We start from the raw sequence: 27,585 nt of genomic DNA, 5'->3' as shown, positions 1-27,585 counted from the left end.
TTTAATGAACACAAGCATGTCAAATAATTTTGGTTAAGTCTTGTTTCTACTTGCCAAGAAAATGTCAACAGCTGTGTTAAACGCGCACGTTCAATATTAGCAGAATAACACGGAATTTCCATGACATCTTTTGCGTTTGGGGCTAAGGCTGGGAATCTGTGTTGACTGAGTTTCTAGTTACTCACACAGACTTAAACCAAGATCAAATTTACCCCTTTCCTTTAAAATTTGCGGGCTCTCTAAAAATATTATCGAGTATTTACGATAAACCTCATGAAAAAGTACGAGGACGAACGAATACGCTTGTAAGTAAAAGTCGAAAGTTTGTATTGATCGCCGTGAAAAGGAGAAAATTTTCATTTGCTTTACGTCTTCTGTCATCTTTACCAACATTGCCACAGTTTTCTTCAATGCGATCACCTTCTTTGTTTCTACATAAAATTTTTAACAATTATTCCATCGTGTAAATAGGCTCACACTTATACGATCTAATGTAAAACAGGTGTTATTGGGAAAGCAGACGCAAATTGAGGAAAAACTTTAAAAACCCGTTTTTTCAATATTTCTCAATGAATCGATCGATGTGCAACATCTATAGGTTTTATTGCGTAATTTAAGAATTATTAGCCAAAAACTATTTCAGTGAGGTGAGATCGATTCTGACAAGATCAAAGCAAATTGTCACTCCTATTTCCTCTATCTGTTCCCTTTGCTTTCAAGCGCTTTCAGTGCAATATTCTTTCAGAGCGAATAGGGTTTCAGTCATTTTCGTGAAAATATTTGAACTTTCGGTCAACATTTAAATTTCATACTGGTTCATCCTCTTTCTTATAGTACCGCACCTTATGTCCCAACTATTTTTAACAGAAAAATATTTTAATTTTTCTCGTTTTTCATTATTCCGGTACATTTTAATGCAAATATTAAATATTGACAAAAAAAAAAAGAAAATTTTAAGAATAATAGTGAATATTTTTTGAGGCTAGCCTCAGTTTTTTCCCGTAAGGTACCATGATTCTAATTGGGACAGCCTAGTGGAGGAATGTAATACCCTTTCCTGATGTTGAAATGTTGAAAAGCGAGTGTGGCGCTGTGGAAAAATGCTTATTAAAAGCATGATAATCATGTCCATTACATCTGAGATCAGAGGTTTGGTTCACGAGATGGATAATATCAAAAAATTATCGGGTTTTGTTTCTTAATAACATTGCGTTTAATGTAGTTTAGTTTTTCTTTTACTTAAATACATAAATGAACACAAAAACGAAAAAATCGCGTTCATTATTTAATTAACCAAAAGTCACCAAATTGCAATTTTTTCCTTAAAAAGTTTATTTCATACGTAAACGTTAGTATATTTGCTGTTTACGACATTTCTGTTTCCTCAGATAAAATTGAAAATTGTCTATTGTTACAGTTTACCCAAAAACGAAATACATATCAAATTTTAGTTGTTACTGTTAGGATCTCTCCCTGAATTAGTTTGCAATTGCTTACAATACTGAAGATATCGAAGACGCGGTTGTAATACGTATGTAACTTGACAAGTTCGCGAAGTTCGCGATGCTGGTAGTATGTTTGGAATTCCAAAAACCACTCTTCATAGAAAGATTATCACGACTTGTAGAGCCTCTTTTCTTTAAAAACCCTCACCATAATTCACTATTTTATCGCCTCAAACATTTTGTCTTTTATTAAATTAGAGTGTTCACATTAAAACTATTAAGTTATTAGTTGACATATATTTTCAATTCTTACTGTATACCCTGTCAATAATTGTAACAGTCTTCATAACAGTCTTAATTTTTAATCTACGTGTTATTATTTAGCTTCAATGAGGATTTAATTGTTTCACCATTTTAATACAGTTCAATATCCACCTGATATGGGCAATGTTCCGACACCACCAGCTGGGAGATCCCGTCTAGAGCTTCAGATGAATCATCTTTAGGAATGACGTTAGCTGGAACATCAGCACTTCACCCAAATTCTCCAATATCGTCATTTCACATGGGCTTTACAATTGTAGAAGAACGAGTTGAGTTTCGAACTGGAAACTGTTAAGTACAAACAGAAACAAACAAAGAAGTGTGGCAACGCTACATGGGTAGTATATGATAGAGGAGGAAGAAACAAATTCAGAGATTCAGATTCAGATTCTTACGGTATACCAGATGGAAAATATACAGTGTTTTTAGAGTAAAAGCTTAGCTTAAAGTTGCTATTCTAACGGTCTTACCTGAATGCATAAAAAAGAGGAAAATGAATAAGGAACAGAACAAGATCAAGTAATGGTAAATGATTATGTGTTATGGAATTCTCAGGTGGTATTTTAAATTTGCATTGGCAACAACTGGGAGATCAGTTTTTTCTATGATATTTTATGTTTATTTACTGGAACAATTAAAACTCGTGTTGAATTGATTGGTGATGTGAAGATGTGGTAGCCGCGTTTTCAAGGGAAGATTCCAGAAACAGAAAAATGCATCAGTCTATTGAATATTTTACCACACAGAAAAATAGGGTAAACAACGAGATATTAAAAAAGGAGAGTAATGATTGACGCAAAATGACAATATTTTGGTCAAACTGGAGCATCCAAAATGGAACATGACAGATGATCAATGGAAGATGACTATTAGCTATTAAAACATTTTCTGAATTGATTGATATGGATAATTGCGATGATGATGAAAAGCTCCAGTGATGGAATTGATGAAAGTGAAAAAAGAGGCGATACAAGTTAAAATGTAACACAAATGGGCGTGTGACTTGAAGTCTGTTGACGCCTTCTACGCGAGAATGTTTAAGAGCATTTTAAGAGTTTCAAATAATAAAAATTGACGGTAACATATTTCTAGAAGACATGTCATTTTCACCCTGCAACACATCTAATCCAATAGATATCGGCTTCATTATTTAAACGTAATAAATTTAAAACACTGAGAAGAGGGAGAAAATTGTGCAACTTTCAAGATATAACAAACAGATTTCAAATTTGTTTCCATTCTTCCCTTCAGCTAATTTTTTACGTGGCTGATTGCGTTAAACCATGAATTCCAGCTAGTGGAATGACAAAAAAAAACTGTAAACAGAATTTTATTATATACTTGAAAAATTTAACAAACATAAATATTAGGTACCTAACAACTCTCATTTTTATCGGAATTCTAATCTTATCGACTTTGTTTGTTAATCAACGACTGAAACTTAGTTAGTACCGGGAGCTGTGGTAAAATATCATACTAAAATGTAAAAGAATCAATAAATTTAATAATTTCGCCCATGAATATCCTAGCCAAAACACATATTTTAATTTGTGTGACATTTTATTTTGGTTTCATAAATCAAATATATACAGTGGCTCACCATTTCCGATAATGAGCTGCTTTAAATTAGCAACAGCACGAAAAACAAGAATAGAGAAATAAAAAACGAACCCTCATCTTATTTTTAAAATTTAGGGTAATAATTTGTTAGCCTAAATTAATTCAGTAAAGATTAATTTCGATTGTTTTGAATATGCATTGGAATGAAAAAGTCGAACGATTCAAACAACCTGATTATTGAAGAATAAGGAAGTAATTTCACAGCACACTCATGTTTTCAAGAGTATTATATACATAAGAAATAAATAATTTCATGCAGTGTTTCTTTTTCTAATTTTGAAACTCACTTGATTATCTCTGCATCTAATTTTATTTAAAAATATAGGAATGATAAAGACAGTTCAAGAAGGATCGGTATTTCTCGATTGGTGTTTGATCAAAGCCCCTGAATTCCCCATACCACACCATAGTGCACTGAAATATTTTATGTGTCAGATATTTTTTTGTAGACACAAAAGCAACATCCCTTCTTTAATTTAACATCTGCTACTATACACATTATTTTTAGGAGTAAAAAAACAAAGTTAGCTGATTAGAAATGTAGAGCTCTTATTTTACCATTAAATTCTAAATTTTAATCGAATGCTGAGGAAAACGTAGTTGGTAAACGGAGAGTGCAGCAGTTTAGAGATTTATTTATTTATTAACCTTGGGATAATCAAATTGAGGAGCATTAAAGCACATTAAAACTTTTTCCATGTCCCTGTGGGAAGGTTCCAAGGAGGGGAGGAACAGTTTGACTTGAGGTAAGTTGAGGGGAATTTCGGTATTTTTGCATTAGGCGAGGAGTTTCTTAGAATAAAAAAATGAAACAGTTTTTTTTAAACATATTTTTCAATTATGGCTAGTTTTCATCGCAATTTGCATGCAGATTTGGATTAACCAGAAAAAATATATTGAAATGTTTTTTCGACAAAAGTGGCACACATTTGCCCGAAGGAGGAAACCAAGAGCCACCCTCTATGCATAAATTCCCTCACACATTTTCGACAGAAATGTTGGTCACACTAATCTATTCCCCAGTCAGCTGCACGGTCTAAGTATATATTCCAGATATCATAAGGCCTAATTTGAGCTTGAGGGAGTGGTGTTGAATCTTCCCGGAAAAAGAGGCAAGTTTATTAAGCACCTCCTCTCATGGAAGGTGTTTCCACAACAACGGTTGTGGGTTCGCCGGTTGTTGGTAATTTAGTAATTTTGGTCTATCAGTTTTGAAGAAGGAGAGCTCATTAACACGTCTCCCACTAATCTGGCAACTATTTCGCCGTTTAGAACGTCGGAGAACTATCCGCTGACGAGCAGAACCTGGGGTGACTACATCGAGAACTGGATTGACCACACCGGGAGCTGGATTGCCCACACCAAGAACTGGAGGGGAAGTTTCTGGAACGCTCACCGGTTCCAAAATTTGACGAAACACTTCAATGCGATTCTTGCATTGGTGATCATGACCAACGTGAAACGAAAAGATTATACAGTAGGAACTTTTTTTTACCATAGACTCCAAGGCATAATCATTCGAATTAATATTAATCCGTCAGGATCGAAAAAAATGTATGAAAGAATTAGAAAATATTGCAGAGGAATTCGATTTTCTTCCAGCCAATTCAAAGCATTAGCTATCTGTCAGCTAGCATCAGCTATGTGTCTAAGTTCATTGCTCTCTAATTTTTCTTGGTGTGTGGTTGTGTAATCTAGAATCAACCCCCGTGTAATTTCCAGAATTCTAGCATTCACTAACTCACCAAAAATGCCTTTACGTTAGCATGAACATGAAATAATGAGTTCAAACACATTTTAATATAATTTGCCTTCAGAAATCTGGATGAGTAACCATAAATATTTCATAGAATACTTAGTGCCAAAACTCAATCAAGTTATTCGTACGATGAACTTGACTGTGCACTGAAAAAAAGAAGAGCACAAATTCTTTGCAAGTCCTGACGTACTCTTGGAATTTTTTTTTTGAAATCCATTCAGTGGCGTTAGGTACATTATTTACAATTTGCACATTGGTCTGAATCACTCGAAATCCTCCTTCAATTCTATTGCGAAGCAGGCGAGCGACAGCCATCATTATTCTTACCACGAATAAGTGTTCGTTATAGGCAGCAGTTATTCCCATAGAGCACGCGTATCTATATATACATTGCCTGAGATTGTCACAATGCCCATGGAAGAAGAAAAAATTCTTATTTCCAAATCCAAAATTTTTGAGTATTTCAAAAAACTTAATAAGAATACCATAACTTGAAAATATGGAGCCAACATCCGCGAGCGTATCCATTCAGAAACATAATTTGCATTGCTTGGAGAAGTGCAAGCTCATGATCTACCACCACATGCCAAGGCAGTCCCAGGCGTTTCGGTTATGTCTACAAAAAATGATGCAGATATGAAAATGTAACAATAAGATCAACAAAGGTGTATTTGCACAATGGCTGATGAATGTTAGCATACTAAAGTCCTTTTTGACCCACGCGTACCCTGGTGGATTAATTTACGCACTCATTGGACTGTCGGTTTTCGGCAATTTTCGGTCGTAAATTGCCCTGACTCAGTGTGGTTTCCTTATGGACGCTTAAAAGCGTCTTTGTAAAATGGCGTCTCTTTATAACTCCCTCTTTTGGATAATAATTTTATCAGCAATATAAGCTGTAATAAAAGTTTTAAAATGAGCTACTAATATTAAAATAATTTTTTATGGTTTTTTCATTGATCTGTTAACATTTTGAACTTGTGGTTTGTTAACACTTTTTAGTTTACGGAAATAAAAATAAAGTTTTTTAAAAATTGAATGGCATTTTTTTCTCTTTTCCAGGACTAATTTTAATAGCAATCGCATGTTCCAGAGGGGAATGGTTTCAACTCGCTTATAGCTTGGCCTTGCACACTGTGATATGCTCGAAAGTAAAGTAGAGTTTCCTCCAGAGAAACCGGCGATAAACCGTAAATTTTATAAATAATCAAATAATTTTTTTGCATCAGTTCAATATTATCGAGATGAGTTCTTGCTATTAACTGAATAAACAGGAAGTGACAAGCTACAATGGATTCTACTCGGGACACTACACAAATTCATTACCTTCTCTTAAGTCCCAACTTCAGTTTCTGGATGGTACTGAACCAAGTTCACAAATGGCAACGAACCTAGCACAAGCCAAAATGTTTTTTGTGAACTCTGTGGTTAACTTATCCTTTGTAGACTTTCCAATGCATTCTGATATTCTGATTCTAGAAGAAGAATGTCATAAAATAGCTTGTATTAAAAAACATTAAGTTGATTTAAATTGAAACAGAGATTAGGTGCGTCGTTGGAATTGTTGTATTGATACAATATTGAAATAACAGAAAGCAAACGATATTTTTCAAAAGTTGTACTGGTATTGGGAATTCGTTTTTCCATATTTGTCGACAGGTTGAGATAAAAAGAGGCTTTATTACTTGCGCCCGTATACAGAAATCGATATTATTCCAAAATAGCTTTCCGCTCGTGGCCCAGCTTTATACGTTTTATTATCATAACAAAATTTTTATCCCAACCCCCCATTTGGGAGTTCTTACTTGGTATTATATAAAGAAATCGTTATGATCCCAAATAGTTTTCCGACCTTTCCCAAGGTTTACAAGTTTTCTCACGCCGATATTTTTATTCCTGTTGTTTTGGGGTGCAATATTCACATCACTAGATGGATATGTTGGTATGCATTGGCCTAAAATCTAGAGAAGGCCCTCTCTTCGGGTTAATGTTTAGCAACCCTTCCTCTCTCTCTGTCCCAGTCTTTCGGGTTCCGCAGTACGCTGTACTCCCTGGTCATAGAAGAAATGGTTGGCGCGAGCAACAGTGGTGTGGTTACATTTCGTTAATTTGGCACTTATAAAAAAATTATGGGAATTCTAGGGAAGCTCAGCTTTATGGATCTTGATAAACGTTAGCTTTAGTTGCGTTATTAGCTTTTCAGCTGAGGACAGCTGACAAGAAACTGGTGAATCAGCAGCTGAAAAGAGAACGGTTTCATAAGATCCCTAAAGCGCAGTCAATATTTACATCCTTAAATGTAAAAATCACCCAATGGACTAGATTGAATAAATATGAGGGAAAAAGTAGAATTTTGATTACAGTTGAAATGATCGAGTGTTTGCGAATATCTAGTAATTCTTATTTTGTCATAACAGACACATATGCAAGAAACACTTCAATTTATTTAGGTTGTTACTTCTTGCAAAAAGTAGTGGAATTCACAGTCTCCCTATTAGAAGAAATCTATTCTCTTGCCTTGACCTCTGTCTTCATAACCGATAAGGTAAAAAATTACGATAGATTTTTTTTTCTGTTTTTTAAATAGTTGGGAGTGTTTGTATTATAAGAATAAATATTCGTGGCAAAATGATTTTAATCAATAATAGTTTGGGGTAGCAGAAACAACTGTATTTGGATTTGGTTGTTGTCCTCACTGATCCAGCAAAGGAACAAAAAGACCAAATTTTCACGAAGCGTCAGTTAAGAATGAGACAACCAAGTATTGCCTCGACACGATCTAGAGCTGCCGTAATTAACTCTTTTCCGTTCACCCTCTTTGTTGATCTTGTTATTGCACGCCATGTGCATTCAGTCTTTTGATGTACCCGGAAAACGATAAAAATATTTAGAAAAAAGAAATACTTAGAACAATTGTCATGATACCATCGCAACACATTTAAATTGATATATTCAAATAATGTGGACGAAAATAGCAACAACAGGTCTTATCAGGAAATTGAGAGCTTCATCTACGTCAGAAGAAACTTAATTATTGGTCTATTATTTACTTCATTATTTTTGGATAATTCAATAGAAGATATTTGAGAAAAAAACATGTTTTAGAATTTAAACATCAAAATGTTATTGAATTGTTCGGTGACACTTAACAACAGTGTGTCAATTTTCAAAGCAGATGGAAACCAAATTTGTTTCCCAGTCATTTTTGCCGCCAGTAACATGTAAAGAGGATATTTCTTAACGCCTTAACTCCCATATCCCACTTCTTCTATAGTTTGTTACCAAGGGCAACTGTGTTCGTGTTGTGTGCTACTTGCATGTATTGTGTTTACTGTATTTACTTACCCTACTAAGTTTCTTTCCACCTTAGACCTCTGAAACACAAACATTTCAGGATGGATTCAGGTGTTCTCTTGTATTCCTAAAATGAATTTTCTTAAATGTGACGTGTTCTCGACGTTTTTCACGGCAAATATTTTCTTAAATTCCCATAGCTTTAAATTTTACGATGTAGACTTTTTAAAATAGGAGCCGCTCACGGACAGCGTCAAATATAAAACCTTATTCAAAGAATAAAGACAAAAGTAACTTTTTAAAAATTACTTTATTTATGGCTTATTTCTAGAAACAGGGTCGTTCTTTAGTAGACCATTCTCTTTTTTTGCAATTTTGACATAACATTCTTCAACTTTATGAAGAGGAAGCTTGATAGATCTTCTTCCTTCTGGAACAAAGACATTTCCGGCGATTGCGACAATTGAAGTCAATCGTATGTGAAACTTTTCGTTTTCTCAAGATAGTTTTTACGTATTTTCCCAAACTGAGAAGAGCTTCTCATATTTCAATTTCAATTTGACTTTTGTACTTCGCAAAAAATGAACAGCTGGGTAAAGTAGCCATACATTTTTTAGTAACAAATGCTTCCTTTTCAAACTCTATTGTTTCCTTACACGTTTTAGGATGAATTTAGAGGAAGCAGAAAATATCGAGACAATCCGAATGAACACTTGAACAGCTAGCATAGAAGCTTTAATTAAAATTTTAAAAAGGAATAGCTTACGAAAAGTAGGAGAGATATCCCAAATTCCATTCAGTACTTTCAGTACTACGATTCAGTATTACCATACGATTCAGTACTACGAAACAGACAAAAAAGGTTACATATGAAGAGTGTAAACCATCCAAAAATATGACAACGGAAATAGGGGTTGCGGCGGTAACTTCAGTGGTTGAAGGCAACCAACTTCAGAATGTCAATGTGCAAATAAAAAATGAATTTTCAGGGTGCAAAAACACCCGCTTGGTTGAAACATTTCGTTTTCACAGTTTGAATTCAGAAACAGTGACTCAGTATTTGTGTGACGCTGAACTTTAAATTTAAGTAAGAGTATAAAGTTGTCACAAAAGATGTTCAAGTGTTTTTATTGTAGAAACGACAGAGAGAACACAATTGGCCAATAAGTTGCCAGCAAAGCTTTCTCGAATTAACTGTAGTAGATTCAATTAAAGAAAAATTACACGCCGTTCACTGAGAAGGGTGTATAACTGACAAATAGTTTTACCTAATTACTTATATTTGAACCAACTAGGGAAAATATGATATTATTGTTCTTATAAAATTCCAATCTTTATTTTGAAAACTAAAAAACCAAGACTTCATTCTTGCTGACCTGTTCATGCAATCAGAATCAACCCTTCAAAGGTTTATTTACATTTAAATATTTCTCCAGTCGTACCCTAACCCATATTGAGACGAACTTTGAACGTTTTAATGAATCTACTTCGTGATAATAATGCAGACCTGAATTGAAATTCCTGTAGTCCCTTTTTGACCTAGAGGAATCGTAGTCTCAGAGGCTGATTAGTCCCTTACACCAGGCTATAGTAACTAGGTTACAACGAATGCCAACAGCAGAGAGGATAGATATTTCGGTCCGTCTTCAGAGAAACGAAAAGAAAATTGAGACAAAACTGACACACAATAGGGAAAATGATAGAATATTATTTAAATGTTGAAATTTTCATGGACTTAGGATTCGTTTTTCAGATCCTTTGTACAACTCTTCTCCTTGTTGGCTTATTTCCTGGTCCTTATTAGCCGACAAGTAAATGGCCTCGGCAATATTGAAGCCAGTATTCATCACCAACGAAATGCGCTGGGGAATGTCACCACATACTCCCTGACGCTATGCTTGATACATTTGAAGAGAATTGGCAGCTCTGCTATATTTATAACGTGGGATAATATTAGTATAATCTTATGCTTAAGATGACTAATGAGGAAAAACTGAAAGAAATAAGAAATGCTAGAATATTGGTAAACTTTTCCACAACTTATGACTCTGTCCCATAGCATTTTTTAGAAATCATGAACTTCGATCTTGAATAGATTTATGAACCACGAGACAAATGATGCTGGCACACTAAAGAGAAGAATTTATGATTTAAAAAACATCAGAAAACCAGAAAACCAAGACTTCCACAATCCAAAAGTTGTGAAGCACCATGATGGCGATAGTTAATACTTGGAAAATGAGATCCTCAACATACCTAGCTGTATAGCTCAAGATTTACCCAAACCTCAGTACAGTTATATTTATCCCTGGTGTCAAGTTACGGAGGTATAGTTTAAGATGGTTATCCTCGGAAGTATACCACCCATTTTTGACAGAATAACCTCAGCTTGGGACAGCTCACATCTTCCAGAGAGAACTCTCATAGCGTTGACCTCGAGATTGCTGATTGAAGAGCTTCGAACACTTGTTAAGTACAGCGGCGGAAAAAATCCAGACAACGTCGCCTTCTTCGCCGATAGTTCTGCTGAGAAGCAAGGTTACGCGGCTCAAGGCTGTCAGCGTGGTGGAAGAGGAAATAATCGTGATTGCAGAGACGAGCGTGGAAGACCCAACAGAGGCGACTACCAAGGACGTGAAGGTCGTGAGCACGACAATCCAGATTCGATTAAGGAAGACAGGTGACGCCACTACTACAATAAGTCAAACCACTTAAAAATAAATAGTAGAACACGCTTTTGACATGAAACTGAGAACAGACCGAAAGAAACTAGAAGCGATCTAACGTCTAAGAACCGAGTTGACAATAGAAAACTAGCCTCTATTCCTCTTCAAGTATTTGTTTTTATGCTCGCAGCCCCCGATATCTTCGATTCAGCCAGTCATCACATGTCAGACCAGGCGTCTTATTTTTCCTCAATGGCACCGAATCCGAAAGGACAGTGGCTAGTGAAGAGTATTTGATGAATTCTGTTGCCAGTTCTCGGTCAAGGCACAATTGACAGTTGCTACAGTTGATAATAAATCTCACCCCTGAGAATTTATAAATGCTCTGTTTCTTTCCAACCCTCAATGCACAATTGATTTCAATTGGAACAGCTACCGATGCCGGTGCCGAAATACTGTGCCTTGGTAACAAGGCTGTCTTTAAAATGCACGGTAAAGTTGTAATGTCCGGGAAGAGGTCAGGACAGGACATTCATCATCTTAATATCGGATTCGACAACAACAACGGCCTAACTTTTGCTACTGCAGGAAAGAAGAAAATTTCATTCTCAATTATTCACCAAAAATTTTCTCATTTAAATTGCCGCTCAATAAAGAGAATGGCTGAAAAGAAAGCCGTTGAAAGACTCGATTTGGAAGATTCTGAACCAACCCTTTACCCATGTAATGGTTACATTTTTGGGAAAATTCGCCGCATTCCTTTTAAAAAAGGACGCACTCGAGCCACACGACCAAATAAAAAAATCTACTCAGATGTCGGCGGACTATTAAAAATTATCTCCATCTGTAGCGGTCGTTTTTACTTCATTTTCAAAGACGATTTCTCAGGCTTCTCGGAAGGTCACATCATCAAATACAAGTCAAAAGTTAAGGGGTTGTTCAAATTTTGTGCATCAGCAAAACGCAAGACCGACATTCAAGTCGCAATTCTCCGAACTGGCATGGGCAAAGAGTATGAAGCTTAATCGTTAGATGAAATTGTTTGATTTGGCCAAGGAAGGTATCAAACACCAAACAACAGCTTCATTTACCCCTCAGCAAACTGGAGTTGCTAAAAGAGCAAACAGGGCGTTTATAGAGGCAGCAAGAAGCAAAGAAAATCTCTCCTGTAATGGTGGGAACCGTTCTAATTTGCTGCAATCTACGTACGAAACAGGTCAATGTCCAACACTGAAGACATGACTCCCTAGGAAAAATATTTTGGCAAAGTACAGAAAGTTGACCAGGTTTCAGAGTCCCTGCCTGTAGACCAATAGGTTACGTTCCAAATGCACTTCGTCATAAATTTGAACCAAAAGCAATATACTTGTTGGTTCTTCGGGTACAGAGAAACACAAAAAGAAAACTTGAAAATTCTGGAACGATGAGAAGAGAGAAAGTAGATACGCTATATTCTTTGAGAATGAAATTTACTGTCGAAGGTCAGATGAGCAGCTGAGCAACACAACCCTTCCTTTCACAGAACCAATTCTGATCGTGACAGAATTACTACAGCAGCATCAACCTTAGAACCCTGATGGATTAGAACCAGTTCACCCTGTAGAAATCGAAGCAGCAGCAATGGGATGAACCGCAAAATCCTGATGACCGGAACGAGATACCACCGCTGCCATCACGCCGTACCAGAACCAATTGCTGAAATGGAAGTTGACCAGGTACCTGAGCAGCTTCCTCTAATGGATTGGCCTGATTCTGCAGTCGCCGCCAGTAAGGAAATCCGTCAATGCTCGATCGACAGCTGCCGTCAAGTTTTGAGACAAGCGGAAGGAATCGACTCCTGTTACATCGACTCCAGTTTCCGCCTTGCAGATATTGGGGAACAACCGAGGAAAATCGAGCAACATCTATTCAGAAGACGTAGTCGATTCCGCTAACAAGAAGACGACTACTCGGCCGCAAATAGACTACCGTCGGGAAAAATTAACAGCTCACGTTCTCGATCAGCTTAAATCACCACTCAATCTGGAAATCTTGCGGGAACATCGAATGGAGTAGTCGCTCAATTTGCTAATAACCAACCGAATAACAACAACTCCGAGGGCAATAATAATAACAACAACAGCAACGTCGTTACCACCCAGCAGGAGAAGAAATCCAGCAGCAACATTTACAGACGGATGGCCGAAATCACGTCGGAAGAAGAGAGTATCTCTTCCCCTCCCCCGTCCCTACAATTCTGGACCGCTCTTCCAATCCATCATGAATTAATGTTAACAGCCTGCCACAATCATTCCAGATTGTCTGCCACGCCCGTCCAGCACGTAGTCAGTAGCACCAACGGCAACGCAACTAACAATGGCAAAGTGATGAAGTCGATGACCGCCGAGAACACATAAGAAAAAAAAACAGTTACAGATTTCTTGATAATGACGGCTAAACAAGGCAAAAACAAGTTGAGTCATTGAATTTTAAAAGATACAGAATATCTAACATTCGTCTGCTTAGAAATGGAAAAAAGTAACATATCGAGATGTATTGGTTTTTTAAGTTCCGTTTTTCGTTCCGTTTCTTTTTGAGTTTCAATCTCTTTAGAAAAAAAACGTGGGTTTTAATGTGATCTAAGTAATTTTCCAACTCTTTCAAGTTAGAAATCTCGCCGCTGCCTTAACTTTTTGGAGGTTTTTTTGTATCTCTAAGCCAAACATTTTCTCCAAGTTTAACAACCTCTGATAAGGATATACCGAGCCATACAAGTAAATACAAGTAAGATAAATGTATAACACAGTTAAAATATACAAAAAATCGCCAATTCACACTACAATTATAATTTTCCTATATTTAGTTTATTCGTTATGTCCGATGATCTTTGTTCACCAAATGTTGTGCCACGGCTTTCCGTCAACGATGGTGTCCGTCGGTCTAGTCATACGCCAAAATGCACAGAGAAATATCTCGAATATCAGCATCAGCAGAGTCTTTCTAAAATCTGCAAATGGGTACAATACGATGAAGAAATACCTCAAAGGGTCCTCTACACTGTTTGGAGACCCTGATGAACCCTAAAGTTTCAAGGAACTAATGAAATCTGAAAACATCAAACTGCGGAAAAAGGCTGTAGAGAATAATATAATTCGTTGATCATTAACGAGACTTGGACCTGGACTTCCACCTGGACGCACTGCACTAAGTGGATAGGGAAGTATAAACCAACTAATGAGGGAGTGGAAGAACGCTGGAAAGCCAGATTCACGTTGGTCGGATCTGCTAAAAAAAACGAAGTCGAATTCAAGGAGACCTTTGCTTCAGTCCTTTACCATTCACATTGGTTTACAAATTTTCGTAATAATCCAAGGGGTGGAGGAAATACCGAAGGCGAGGCATTGAAATGGGTACAATAAGCACCCCATCCTACCCCCCACCCAAAAGAAGGTATTCTAAAGAATTTCCTATTTTGCGGCGGGAGTCGAAAGGCATGATAAGCGTCCTTAAAATCGACGTTTAAAAAAAAAACATGAAGGCGGATCATTTCTTGAAGTTAGCTGATGCATTAGATCTTAAAATGTTCCGTGACAAATTTATGTGAGGATCTTTTATTTGTGATGAGGAAAAATCCGCTTTAACGCTTTGGAATAAAAATAGGCCGCTTATGAATTCATCTGTCGGTTCAATAGCGCTTTTCTCTAATAAACTATTCACTTCCCTGTCACAAATCTCTTGCTGACTTTTTCCCATTTTCATGTTATGGTCCGATACTGAAAAGGGGGGCTAATAAAATCAATTTTATCTCTTCATCTACTAAGTTGTTAAGATCCCGAGTTCTTTGGATAGCAACTTCTAAAAATCAACAAATTGACACAGCCTGTCGTCCACTTTGGCAGAATCCAAAACCAATAAAGGAAGAGATGATTCCGACACCTAACACCGTGGTTAAAAGCCACCGTACCGCCGTGGCTGCTACCGCTTAAACCTTTGGATACTCCTCGAGCGCTGCTGCCATTTCGAGACGATGAAAATGAAGGGCCACTGCCACGGATGACGATTTTGAGTTGCTAATCTTCCATGGCTTCTTTCACAATCCCTTTGATGAAGGTCCTTCCAAAGTCTTGAAACGGTTCTGATCCACGAATTAGGCCTTGTTCTTTTGGACAAGAAAAACGTACGGCATGAAGGGCCATACATTAAAGCTCTTTTTTTTGTTAAATATTTATTTTGGAACCTGTTGTCTTATTACTCTTTCCCCTGTCAATCAAGTCATCTTCCTTTCTGATAACGTGGCTGCCAATATTTCTGTACCGATGTGACTTCTGAATTGACAGGTGAATACTGATAATTGTGAATATGTTTTCCTGGCGAGTATTTATTTTCCATGATTGTGTCCTTTTAGGTAAGTACTTTTCTCGAGTATTTGTGACTGATTGATTTTGACGTGATATTCTTCGCGATCGACACGTTTTTTATTCTCTGACAAGGTGGCCTACTTCATCTAGGCTTTTCTTAGGTATATGTTGAATTGCTATATTGTCCGCCAACCATGCTAAATCTTATCCCCCTCCAGTTTTGTTACATGTATATGTGGGTGTGTATCCATCCAAGCAGGGCTCCCATTAGTTTTTTTCTCATGGAAGACTGTGTCACTCCTTTTGTTATCGACTTTTTCCCTCTTTTGACTAGAACTGGTGATCTACGAATGAAATCTGAACACATTTCGTTGATTTCATACGAATATACAGTCCACTCACGAACCGACCGACCACGGCAGGAAGCGGCACAAATTTGGGGTCAAAAATTTTAAATTTTCGTCGGCTTGCGATCGATCTTCTTCAGATCCCATGATCTTCTTCGTTTGCTGCCACGATTCCTTGGTTTTTGCCAGTAATCGTCTTGTTCTTCTTCTTCAACTTAAACAGAACTGGATCTGGAACCTCGTCTTGTCGTCTCCCCCTCGCCTTGTTCTTCTTCTTCCAACTCCAACAATTGTCTCTGTGTGCAAACCCCCCACCCCCATCACTTATGTCTCGTGTGTGTTTGGTTGGTGTTTACGCATTTTATTTGGCATTTTTTGAATGAGCGATTTTCGATCTGATTCTCTCTCTGATTGTGATCTGCGATTCTCAGGATAACGGGATCACCGTGATCCCGTGAAAGGTGAATAAGTAAGATGTCAACGCAGTATCTACCACATTGTCCATTGGAGATCCTCTGAATTCCTTCTTCTCAGCCATCTTCTCCCGAAAAAAGGACGTGCAACTTCAAGAACTTTGTACTGTACCAGCTTGAGAAATTCCTCATTCTATTCCACTTTGGTCAGATATGGGTCTCTGATGTTAGAATCGTCGAAATAAGGTCATTTCAACTAAGAACAAGAATTGAGGAAATTAGGATTTAAACTCAAACCCGAAACTTCTTTGCTTCTGTTGGTTTAAAAGGGAAGAAAACATACAACTTCTAAAATCTAAACTTCTAAACTGATCTTGCAGCACACCCAACCATTTGTTTGTGGCCCGGGAGAGGGCTTCATGTCTCTGGAGTACAGCTACTATCTCGTTCCTGGTTACGACGTTCTCTTGGCCGTTGATCTCTATCACGTTGCCGATCCTTTTCTTCAAGTGCCTGGCTACGACGTTCTATGATTCGTTTATATCTATCGCGTTGCTGAGCCTCTCCTTATGAGCCGGGCTGGCGCGTAACGCTTTACCTTGGCAACCGTCTCTCCCAGCCGCTGCATACTTCCGCAGCTCTGCAAATTTTAATGATGTTCTTAATGGCGATGGCCAGTACGATGATTCTCTCAACCGCGACTAGGGAATCAAATTGTAAATGCATACAAAAAATACAGATGAGACAGTATTATAATAGAATTTGTTGATTTCCATGGGTTAAAAAATTCGGAAATAAAATAAAAACAAAACGAGCGAATGAAATGAAATCAAGGAGAATTCCAACAAACAGTGGAGAATAAGCTACAAACAGCGCAAACTGAGAAGCACATTTCCAATCGGAACCGGATCAATTAAGTCGTCTAATCCATCAGCAGTCACTCATTTGACCAACTCAGGCAAATCCAGAAAAGTATCAAAATCAAAGCCGTGGGCAAGTGCCGTTGATGAGGAACGCTTTGCTGAACGGATTGCGATATATGTTGGACCAGAGTACCCAATTGCACTAGGATTTCCAGGCTCGTCTTTCTTAATGACAATCGCTGAAAATAAAATAAAATAAAACAATAACATCTATTTATAACTCTGAATTTCTAAAAGAGGCAAGCCTAATGGGAATTGTATCATACCTAAATAAACACATGGGATTAGTTTATGCCCAACCACAAAATCGTGGTCCGGAAGCCGGATTCTATATTCCATATGCATGAGTAAAGGAGCTTGTTTGCTAGCTGCCGTTATTCTTATGTGTACTCGAGCCTTATCGTCCTAAGATATAAACAAAACTTCGTCGTGGCCCAGAGCAGAGGCCAGTTCTTCTAATCTCCTGATCGTACCGGCACAGAAAATCCCATCTGGATGCTTGATGTGATGATCGTTTTGAGCTCTGATGAGTCTTACGGGAACTGTGGTGATATGGCGTTTCCCCTCACTATTGTTGCTCATTTTGGGTTGAAGGCGAAGATAAACAGCTGATCTCTTTACATTAAATCCATCCTTGTTCAGCTGAGAAGTAAGATCATCCAATGTTATTATGCTTCGATATACTTCTGTTTGCCGTTTCTCATGAGCTGCCGACCCATACATGGCAATTTTAATGATTTGCTTCAAAAATTCCGAAGACATAAATTGTAATTTCAGAAATGGAATATGCTTTATCTGAATTATCAACGGAAAATTATTCTTACCGGTTGATCGGCTTCGATTGATTGACGTCCTTTGTTGGCTCGTAACTTCAATTGATTTTTTAATTCTGATTTTTTCTTGCAGGCTTCTTCAAGTTTGGTTTTTCTTTCTTCTCTAAACTTTTTCTGTCTCTTTTGACCATTTTTCTTTTCATTCAGCTTTTTTCTGATTCTTTAAGTTTCCTTTGTTTTTCTTTCAATTCTTTTTCTTCCCCATCGGTTAGCAAGCCTGTTGTTTTTCTCTTTAAGACAGTAACGAGATCAACATTTAATACATCAATTTGGATTCGAATATCTTCCTGAGAACGAGAAGGGAAACTTCTTTTATTTGAAGAAGGAGATGATGTACTAGGCCCAGCAACAGGGTTATCCAAAGGTTCCAGAGATTGTGAAGATTCTGGGTCAAATTTAATATCATTGTCTGTATGATCCCCATCATTGGAAACTTGTTGGTCTAAGTTGGCAATTTAGAAAAATAAAGAAGCATTTTTCCATCTTTTCTTTTAGATAAAATGGTCAAATCCTTCAAACTTTCTTTAACTCTCAAACTGAACAAAGATTTGTCCCCCTCTTTCAACTTCTTCCAATTTTTATTGGCTTCAACTTAGCATATCTTCTTATCTTTTTCGGGATAAGCCAAGCAATAAGCTTTGTAAAATTCATCATATAGTTTTGACCGTCCATTTCTAGTTGATAAGACTAATTTTCGTGAATGCTTTTATTCATAAAAATTTAAAGCAGATGACGACATGAACTCAACAGAGTTCTCTCTGTTCAGAAAATAACAATTTAATATGTTGCTTTTTTACCGCTAGATGGCATTTGTAATAGCCAAAATTGTACGTAACGCGACGCAAAACCCCTCCGCTCCCCATAGTAACAAACCGTGACATTTTAGTCAACCCCCTACCCCCCGAACCCGTTACGTAATTTATGGACGGCCCCTTACAAATTGATTCCCTGGTTGGGAAGACGCGGTAAATTTTCTCTAGAAACAAATGAACAATATTATCGAATCGATTAACTCGCTACGATTAGCTCACAGTTGTGTGCATATTTATTGATACAGTAATTGTATTAACATTTTTCAGGTTTCATTTCATTTTTCAAGAGTTTTCTTTTTTTAGAGAATTACGATGCTTATTGAAGGATACTTTATCTTAATATTAAATGTAACAAACGTATGTCGACTTTATGCATGATCATGAAACTCATCTTAAAAACTACTGGACAGATATCCCAGTAATGACGAATGATGTAAAGTTTCGTCCAAAAAACCTTTCCACTATAGACTTAACTAATTAACAAACAACTTTTTCAACAATACATTATAGGATGTCCTCGTACCGTGAAGTCAAACAAAGCTACCAATTTAAAACATGGAGGAATATCGGAAATTCTCAACATTTATGCAAATCCATTATTCTTCATTACGAAGTTGTTACTAATATTACAGCTCATTAATAAATTCTTAATAAAAATCTAGCCTACCTTAATAACTTGGAATTATTTCGATAGTTTGTACTCAATTCTCTCTAGAGCTCCCGCTAAACATTCATATGTGATAAGATCCCTATCCTTTTTAATGCGTTCAACATTTGACTTAAATGATCTTAAATATTAAATTCTATTAATGTTTACCTCACACTCTTATCTATATTAGCTGATACAGTAGATAGGTACAGTATCGTCCAAAAAAATCCGAACGCACCTCTTTTTCAAAAGCCCAGTTTAATGTAGATTCTTTGTTTTTAACTTTCAAGACTTCATATTATGTGTAGAATTAATTGTTTTACAAAGTTCATTTATTAGAATTAAGAAAAAAATGCAGAAATATTTTTTTTAAATAAAGAAAGAGACCATGGTGTTCGGATTTTTTTGGACGATACTGTACTTAAATCAGTCAGATTTTAAGAGTTCACTAGTTAAAGCAAATTCCTTTAGTGATTTTGTGCTAAAACATTCTGGCTTTCAAGAGCTAAGAATGCGCTGTTTGAGTACGTTTCTTTTGTTAACCTAACTTGTGACTTGTGGACTTCCCTTAACGCAAAGGCAATTCTTGCCATCACAGATCATTGAATTGACAATGACTTAATGATGTTTTAAGGGTCAACAGAGCTCATTCTCAATTTCTCAATCAGTCTCAGTGTATGCAATTTCTCGGTTGATGCAGCAAATGTTTATTCCAGAACTTTTCGATGATACATTTTTTAATTACTTTTAGCACCTTCATGTCGTCTATTCCCAAAAAAGAATACACCAAAGTATCAGTTGCAAGCAATTTTGAAACGACCGATTATGCAATCAATATTTAGGTGAAAATATGTGCTTTATAGGCACCTGGGAGTGGAGACGTAGTCTTACGAGAAAGTGTACAGTATCGACTGCAACTTTATTTCAAATTCGTGTAAGCCATGTAGAAGTGTTACCAGAACAGGTGTAGCCAGTGGAATGGTGAGAACTCAAAACACTAGTAATCTTAGTTTAAGGAGTCAACTCGCTAGTTCAACTTCATTACACAGTATTCTTAGTCTTTTGGTCGTCGATACGTCTTCAGCAACTGTATTGTCAAGTTTTTTTTTGTCGCTCAAATCCCACTAAACACCACACTGAAACTACAGCTATAGTACGTACAATAACTAAAACGAAACTTCTTATCCTTGGTATCGTAGAAAATGCGAGGACTTCTACTGCAATTTGCGAGAAATTTCATTGCAAGTGTCGAGGAATATCATTCTATCTAAACCAAATACTGTACAACACAAGAAACAATGTCTAACATAATTTTTTTTACTAAGTCCTTGTCTGTCTTTCTAAGTCTTACAAAAACTTGTCAACTGCAGTTTATTTTATGACCATAAGTTTTTTTTTCCTTTTTGCGACACCACATTGAATTCAATTCTTTAAATATGATGTAATTTGGTAGCTCTTCTTTGGTGTTTCCAGTGCAACGCCGAACCATGTCTATTAATAAAAAAAAATTTAAAGCAGGCAGACAGAAATATTTAGATTTCTATAAGATTTTACCTAATAGAAATAAACAAATTACTTTATCATATCGTTTACATAGTTCAAATTACATGAATCCAGTACACATCCAGTTTTCAAATAAAATAATATATTCAATGGTTAAATTTTGATGCAAACCTATATACGAACAATTTTAGAAATCAAACCAGAAAAATTCAACAAGTAGACGAGGTCTAAATTGGTCAGTTTTCTACCGCCTACCAATCTGAACATGCCACCATAATTTTCTTAGTATGATTTCTGAAGTATTCTGGTATTAATTTGCCTCAAAACAATCCCAGAATCATTCCACATATTTTTGGGTATGATGGCATTCATGTTGGGGTTTGATAATGGTTACCATATCGGCTACAGCTTGAAACAAATTGAGTCGAAACCAGAATACAAATCAGTGTTTCCTAGTTTTGGATAAGGTATAAGATCTTTCGAAGTATCTGTATCTTTCTCCAAAAATGTCGTTATACCTTATCTTACCTGTTTCATTCAAAATATGTATAAAAAAACAGGTAAGATACCGAAACTTGCAAATTTAACTTTAACTTTTTTAAATCAGGTAAAGTTAAGATAAGATACCAACAAAAGTGGTAGATTTATTGTGGCTCCTCCGCCTAATAAAATTTGCTGTTTAGTACTATCCTTTCATTAATTGACTATTTTGGCTTTCTCCAATTCGGCTTTACAATATCAACGAACGTAGTTTTTATTCATCGTTATATCCCATATTCACTCAACAATCAGAAAAAAATCAATGAAACCCTAAGAACGAACTATTGTTTGAAAAGCAATGTGGTTATCTGTTTTTAATGTTTTTTTTTTCATTTATTATTTTTAATTGTTCATTGTGTTTTTCCAATTAGTTTATTTTTATTTAAAAAAAACGTTTTTGTGCGGTGTGTACAGTCATGTATAAGATCTCTTTGCTAATCTAATAGAAAGTGCAATGGGAAGTTTACGCCCCTGTATTATAAATTTGAGATTAATGTTTTTGTGTTGCAATTTAATAATCATAATTAAATGTGAAAATTGCAAACGATGGATAGTAAATACAGAATGGAATTCTGTATCCACTATCAAAACAAATTATCAAAAGTAGGAGTGGGTTTTTTTCGTTTCGGGAAAACATATCTTAGCAAGTATCTTGTATCTTACTGGGATCGGAACTGTATCTTATCTTCTAAATTCTTTTTTTTTTCGAATTCTTTCTTTTATCTTTCAACTCATATGGGCGTCAAGAATCTTATTTTATTTTTTGGACTTGAGATGGGTCTTCTGTATCTTGTTTTCTAAGTAATTTTCTCTCGAATATTTTAACTTATCTTTCCAATTAGGACTAACTAGTATCAGTAGAAAGAGAGAACAAGGAAAAAACGAAACTTTTCTACAGCGCTAATAGCACTGTTTGATGGAAGATAAAAATATGTTGACTCCCAGGGGAAATGATCCACATTTTTATACGTTAAAGTGAATGTAGAAATATTTCGAGATAAAAAACAACACAAACCATCCACAAAATAACACCAGCCAAGGCCAGGAAAAATTCGAGAAATACATATTCAATGGATTTCAATATTTAAAGACATCGAACACCTGACGTAATTTTCAAATCTTGTAGCATGAACAGGTTTAATATACAAGTATCCCAGCTGATCTTCCGTTGGGATATATTTTATAGCAATACAACCATATCTCTGTTTTTCACGATTTTTTGGTCGCATAGCAATCTGGTTGTCGCAGAACATGATGGTTGGATTCTTTTGTTCAAATCCTACCTAACGAAGAAGATTCCGCAACCAAACGATCTCTTTTGTTTTGTGACAGGCTGCTACATACTTCGGCTTGGTGGTAGACAGGTCCTTGGTTCTTCGTTTCTTGCTTCCTCGCGCTACTGGTCCAGCATTCAGTGTTAGTAAAGAAAACTGTTTACCGTCGAGAATCGAGATCTCTACCAAGCGTCTGTGAGGCTGAAAAGATTTCCATTACTGTTATTTCCCTCATTGAAACTTATTCCGATTAAGCAGTTCCTTTCAGATAGGTCAGAATTTGTTTAACAGTCTCACACTGGGGTTTTTCCCGGATTGTTGGCAATGCGCAATTTGCCCAACTGATGTCTGGGGTAGTATTGGTGGTGCAAACGTGAAAAATCCTAAATCAAATGTATAGAGAACTTGGTTAACATTTTGATCTCTCGTCGTATAGCCAAAATTCGTTATTGAAACGCCTTTTCCTGCCCAATATTATGCCAATGTTGAAATTACAAGCGGTTCGTGCTCCGGCCAATTTGGAAACAGGGATATGGTACGTCGTTGGAACTATTGTATTTGTACAATATTCAAATAACAGATAGCACAACGATATTGTTCAAAAGTGGTGCCGTATTGGGAATTCACTGTTCTATATTTTTCGACGGCTCGGGTTAAAAAGTTTTTTTTTATTTGGGCCCTAGTTTAGAAACAGATATTATTCCAAAATAGCTTTTTGACTAGGCTTGTAAGTTTTTACAATACCAATGTTGTTATTCCAACATTAACCCAATTATAATTCAAAACAGCTTTCCGACCGTGATCCAGGTTTTAAGTTTTCTTACACCGATATTATTATTCCTTTTTTTGGGGGGTACAATCTTCTTATCGCTTCTTGCGAGAAGTAGTGATTTCTTCTCTTAGTATGTCATGCCTTTCTTTTGTAGACTGGCCATTTGTGTCAGATGGATTGTAACCTGACTTGTGAATTGCTGCTGCAGTCTTCATGAAATATCAAATTCATCCTTTTCGTTTCACCACATTCGTTTTACCATGGAAGTGCTGAGACAAATGACGCTTAGTCCTATTTGTGACGAAGAAAGAAGCCTTTAAAAAAAACCACATGCCTGGTATACAAAGCGAATCAATAACAACATCAGAAAATCGCATGCCGTTTTCAGCCGTGATAAATACCTTCCACGGTATTAGTATGTGTCCCGGTGACAGGATCTTTGTAACATTGATCGTGATTGACTGTAATGTGAGTGTAATTAATCATTGTTTCTCTAATTAGATAAACAAAAGTGAAGAGGAAATTGTAAATTTTATTAGTTATCAATCAATCAAAGTGTATGTGTTTGTATGTTAGCAAAGCAGGCGATTCGCAACAGTCAAACTTATTAATGTTGTGGTACGATTTCCAACATTCTGAGTAGATGATTGATCCAGGCAGAATCCACAGCTCTATTAGAGGTAGTATAGGAGCCTCTGTCCTCTCGGAAACCAACATAAAAAATCATCTTTCCGTGTATCTCTCAACACCTCAAAAAATCCTTCTAAATGTTCTATCAACGTGTTTGCCACGGTGATTCCCTATAACATAGCAAACAGGCGTATTTCATTAGAAATTGATGGTATAAGCAGACAACTAACCTAAACAATTTTGTACCCCAGTCATTTTCGCCACCACGAACGTGTGGGGAGATTGTGTTTGTGACCGTCTCAACTCCCCTTCTCCCTTCTTCTTTGCATTACTACCAACGGTAACTGTTTTCGTGCAGTGTTATACTTGATTGTATTGTTTTTCTATACTTACGTTTAAAAAATTTACTAGGCTATACGTATTTACTTACTTCACTAACGTTTCTCCCCAACCAAGACCCAATTTTTCGATTGAGTTTTCCCGTATAGTTAGTAATTTTGTATAGTTAATACAGTTATTTAGTAAATTCAATATAGTTTTAAGTTAAATACTGATGCCTCAGTTGTATATTCCTTGTATATATTCGACAATTCTAATATTACTACAATAAAATATTTCTATGTCAGGCTTCAATCGTCGATCCATAATATTGCAGGTCAGGTCAAGTGAGTACACTGTTACTTAAATGTTGTCAAAATTTATATTTTGACTTTTCAAATGGCTTTCAAACAAGAATTAAATATTGAAAACGAACATTTAGTCATTTATTGAGGAGGACTGTAATCGGAAGAATAAAAATTATCAGAAAAGTTATTGTTTCCTTTTCTTCTTTTCGACTCAAACATTTTGGCGTGTGTTTTCTTGTATTTCTCAAATTAATTTTCTTTAATGAGGCGTGTCCTTAATGTCACCATTTTTTCTGTTGTTCTAGTGAATAAATTTCCTATATATCTTTTAAACTTTCCTATGTAGACTTTGTGAAATGGAAGACTATCACGGACAGCCTCTGAAAAATGAAACCGTATTCAAAGAACGAAGAAGAAAGTAATTACAAAAAATACTTCTTTACTATAATTGCTTTCCGGAAACGAGGTCGTTCTTCAGTAGGCTTTTCTCTTCAAGGTTTTGAAGAGAAAACTTGAAAATACGTTGATTCATCATCTTCCTTCTGGAACAGTGACATTTCCGCCATCTTCAACTGCAAAGAATCAAATGTGAAACTTTTCGATTTCTCAAGATAGTTTTATCGCCCTTACTAAAACTGAGAAGAGCTTCTAATATAAATGTTTATATTTCCAATATGTCAATGTTTATTGCACCTTGCCGTATATTTTGAAGTAATTGTAGTAAAATACGTAAATAATGCTGCAATAACACTTTCAAATGAAACCAATAGAAATATCAGTCAAGGTTGTGGCATTTCAATTGGACCATCTTCGAATTTTTCTGTTCTTACACCATCTACGTTTATTGTTCTTTTTCTGAGCACTTGGTGCAGCAAACCTGACTGAGAAAATTGTGAAGTTTGTGATGACGAACCTTTCTTTGGAGAGTGTGCTCTCTGTGATGCTTCACCTGGTTTTTAAGCTTTTAGTTTCCTTTTGTTGGCAAAACTTGCTTGGAAAATGTCCATTCTGTGATGACTGATGACAAAGTTTGGAAAAAAAATTTGTCTTCTTGAATACCTCAAATTTCATTATTTTCGAGGTGGTCTTCCAATCTTTTTAGTTGGCTGAGCATCTTTACTACCGACACATAAACTAGCTCGAGCTCATGGCAGCTCTTTACGCCCTGGAGTCGTTTGCCAGGGAGGCAACAAAAATCTCAATCCACTTAATGATGTACAATGTGACGGCCGTCAATTATGTTAACAAGGCAGGCGTGACCAAGTCGGCAAGCCTCGACGACATTAGTCAGCGAATAATATCTTTCTGTGAAATCCGCTCTATTTCATTGCATGCAGTCTATCTACCAGGAGCGATGAATTACGAGGCGGATTTTCAGTCCAGAGCCCGCATGGATGCGAGCGACTGTATGCTCGACCCGGCAGTTTTTCGAGAATCAGTTGTCACTGGATTCTGAAGATATATCTGTTTGCATCGGCCTCGAATCGGCAACTGGAGTCGTTCGTGAGTTGGCACCAGCCATTGGTCAAGGCGATAGACGCTTTCAGTCTGGATTGGCATCAACTGCAGGCTTACGCCTTCCAGCCGTTTGCCCCGATCCAGCGTTGCCTGGGGAAAATCAGGAGGGATCAAGCCGAACTAACGTTGGTGGTGCCGTATTGACCAACGCAGCCCTGGTTCCCATCACTGCTGGAACTAGCATGCGAAATGCCGCTGGTAATTCGTCAGACAGAAGGCCTCCTAGCCAGCCCGACCGGGATTCCACACCCACTCCTGGTGGACGGCGGCCTGTTGCTAACCGTTTGGCGGTTGTGAGGAGTAAGTACGAGGAAAGAAGACTTCCGAACGAAGTCATCAAGTATCCGCTGGCCACAGATCGTGCCTTCACATCTGCTACATACCAAAGCGCGTGGAACGCTTGGATTGATTGGTGTGTTAGGATTCCCTGTCTTCTTCTTTAAACGTAACCCTGGACTTCCTATGCAACCTAGCTGATCAAGGGAAAGCGTGCAGGTCAGTGACGTTTGTCGGTCCATGCTGTCAGCGACCGTCGAAAAGATTGAGGGCTTCGACAAAGGTAAGCACCCGTTGGTGATTAGGTTGATGAAGAGAATATTCGCTTCAAACCCGCCGTCGGCTAAATACAGCGGTTTTTGGATGTTAATGTGTTGATTGTATATCTTTCATCTCTTGGTCCTATCGCCAACTTGTTATTTAAACAACTAACTTTAACATTAACGGTTCTCCTGGCACTCACCTCCCTGTGCAGAATTTCCGAATTGGCTGCTATCGAGCATGATTTAATTCCGGTGAGTAATCATAAAATTTGCGTTGTCCAAATTGCGTAAAAATCAGAAAGAACCTCTCAAGTCCTTTGTGCTCGTCCGATTAAATCCGGAATCCCTCGCGTGTCCGGTAGCCTGCATGTCTGCCTACTTAATTAAGTCTTTCGACTTTATAAACCACGTTTTTGGCAAAACGCTTCGTTTAGGCCTGAAGGCCCCTCACAAAACAGTTGGGGCGTCCACAGTCGTCCGCTGGATCAAGGAAGTCTTGGCAGACTCGGGAATTGACGTAAATTTGTTTTCGGCGCATTCGACTAGAGGGTCCGCAGCCTCTAAGGAATTCGCATCCGGCATTCCGGTGGAGCGTATACTAAAAGCTAGAAATTGGGCTACAGAATCCGTCTTTTCAAGACATTATCAACGCCCGGTTGTCGAGCCAGAGCCGGACGGATTGGCAATAGTCAACTGATGCTTTAAAATCACAAGCTTGAGGTCGAAGCGATTGACATGCAATTGTACCATTGCTCGAGGTC

The sequence above is a fragment of the Daphnia pulex genome, chromosome 12, assembly GCF_021134715.1.
Source record: "Daphnia pulex isolate KAP4 chromosome 12, ASM2113471v1".
Taxonomy (NCBI): Eukaryota; Metazoa; Arthropoda; class Branchiopoda; order Diplostraca; family Daphniidae; genus Daphnia; species Daphnia pulex.
The sequence above is the reverse complement of the archived record's forward strand: the minus strand, read 5'-3'. Positions refer to the sequence as shown.